Genomic DNA, 2909 nt, shown 5'->3' with positions numbered 1-2909 from the left:
AGTTTTATTACTTTCTTTACTAATTCTACATGGCATTTTGGTTAGTTATAAGAAGTGAGGTAAATTTAATCGTTCATTATAGAGAGTGAACTTAAGTATTGTTCATATTTATTATGTGTTATTTCTTCGGAAGTTTAGTAACTCACATCATTGATATTCATTCTCTTGGCACCAAAAGATAAATAAATATATTGTAAAAATTCTATAAATTAATAATGTTGGGACTATGGTATTTTATTAATTTATAGAGATTTTAATATATAAATTCTTCTTGTTTTAGATTTTTTTTATATTTTTAAATAATTTTTTTTTTCTTAAATAAGAATTAATTTACCGTATATATATTAATCAAATTTTAGAAATTAGACTTTCATATTGTTTTACTATATTATTTGGTGTCGATTTTTATGCTTCATAGAAGTCAAATGTGGTTTTAGATATAATTTTACTAAATTTTATCAAAATATATTGAAATTTTAGATATAATGTTTAGCTTGTACTTATATAAAAAAAATATATAGATATAGAGATTATTAATTTATAGTTTTAATGGGACCATATATTCATAGGGATTTCTAAAAAATTATTATCTTATTATTTAATCGATTTGCGTCATATTTTGAACCGTCCAAACTCGGAACCGGAGAAATTTATTAATTTATAGAGTTTATTAATTTATTGATTACTAATTTATTGCGTTTCTATTGTGTATATACATATATCAAGATAATTTAAGAATATACCACTAATATCCGCGTATTGACACAAAAAAGATATCGTCTACTATCTCTTTAGTATGCTTACATGAGGTTGTAGTATTTTCCTAGCCTTCGTGGCTTAATTTTTACTATAGTTGACTAAAATCTGTTGGATATAACAGAGAAATTAAGTTCATTTTAAAACAAATTTTTTCTCTATATAATTGGAAAGATGGTTTACGGTTTCCAAATTTTGTATATCACCTCTATACAACCTCATGTAAGCATACTAATCATATGGTTTACTAATAAATAAATTGTATAAGTCAATTTTTACCAAAAAGTCTTACAATTTCATGTATATTAAATGATTTTATATGAAGTTATGTTCTATTTGATTTTATCAACTAAAAGTTTTAAGTATGAATTAAAAAATGAAAAGTAAATCACACACAAAACATTTATTTTGTCATCTGAAATGGTTATTATCACAGATTAAAATGAACTTAATTCGTTAGGTGCATCTACGTATCTATTACATTAATTCATTCACAAGTTATATAACGGATAAATCTTTATATTCTTTAATTTGAAACACATTTTGAAATCAATAGATCAATTCTAACATATATGTTGTTTTAAAAAGGGAATAATTTCATTGAATTGCATATGTATATGTATATCAATACTATTAAAATCAATCTATACTGTTATTTGCGAAGTAAATTTTTGGAATCGAACTCTCACTTTAAAAGTTAGACTGGTTAATTTCGTTGTTACCCTTAATAAAATTTTATACATAATAATTTAATTAAAAACGAATTTTATATTAATAATATTAAATTTCTAAAAAGATAATTCTCATATATTTTGTTGTTATCTTGAAATAATATTTTATATTTCTAAAAAATAAGATAATACTTATATATTGTGTTGTTATCTTTAAATACTATTTTATTATAAAAATTAAGATATAAAACAATATATAATTAAATATTAATGAAGAAAAAACACTTGTATAAAAATATAGTCTAAAACATTTCTGTCACAATAATTAGTATATATATTTTGATGAAATTTTCTGTCATATATAAATTATTTTATGCTTGGTATAAACTTGTTAAGAATATAAATAATAATTTAACAGATTTTTTTTGAATTAACAAAATATAAAATATACTATTATTTGCGAAGTAAATTTTCGGAATCGAGCTCTCACGTTAAAAGTTAGACTGGTTAATTTCGTTGTTACCCTTAATAAAATTTTATACATAATAATTTAATTAAAAACGAATTTTATATTAATAATATTAAATTTCTAAAAAGATAATTCTCATATATTTTGTTGTTATCTTGAAATAATATTTTATATTTCTAAAAAATAAGATAATACTTATATATTGTGTTGTTATCTTTAAATACTATTTTTATTATAAAAATTAAGATATAAAACAATATATAATTAAATATTAATGAAGAAAAAACACTTGTATAAAAATATAGTCTAAAACATTTCTGTCACAATAATTAGTATATATATTTTGCTGAAATTTTCTGTCATATATAAATTATTTTATGTTTGGTATAAACTTGTTAAGAATATAAATAATAATTTAACATATTTTTTTTGAATTAACTTAAATATTTATAAGAAGATTATGTCCGCATGTGCGGGTAAGACACCTAGTACTATTAAAACATAAGACACTTTTTTGAGGTGCCATTCTCTTTCATCAGTATTTACAAATTAAATTATGTATTTTTCAAATTTCCTTTTATTTAAACAGCAGAAAATATTTTTTTTTTTATAAAACAACACCTACATTTAATGTGGAGAAGCCTTCCTATCAAAACATAATGTATCATTACATATCAACAGCTACGATTAAAAGAAACTTCAACTGCTATAACCCACTATAAACACACTGATTTTCATTTCTTAGACAGTATATGTACCAATTCGTTGTATATTGATAATATCGTCCCATCGACACCGAAGCTTCAACGTTTATTGGATTCTGCAAGCTTCCAAATAAAAACAATACATTCTGTTAATATTAATTAGTGTATCGACCATTCATCACTTCCAATCAATGTTTTGGTTACAAACGATTGCACCAGAAAACATACATGTTGCATTATTAAAAATCATGAATATCTAACCTTGTAGTGTACGTTTCTATAACAACGAAGATTTATGAGAAAAATATT

Source organism: Brassica napus, chromosome C2 (assembly GCF_020379485.1).
Source record: "Brassica napus cultivar Da-Ae chromosome C2, Da-Ae, whole genome shotgun sequence".
Lineage (NCBI taxonomy): Eukaryota > Viridiplantae > Streptophyta > Magnoliopsida > Brassicales > Brassicaceae > Brassica > Brassica napus.
This window is presented reverse-complemented; position numbering follows the sequence as displayed.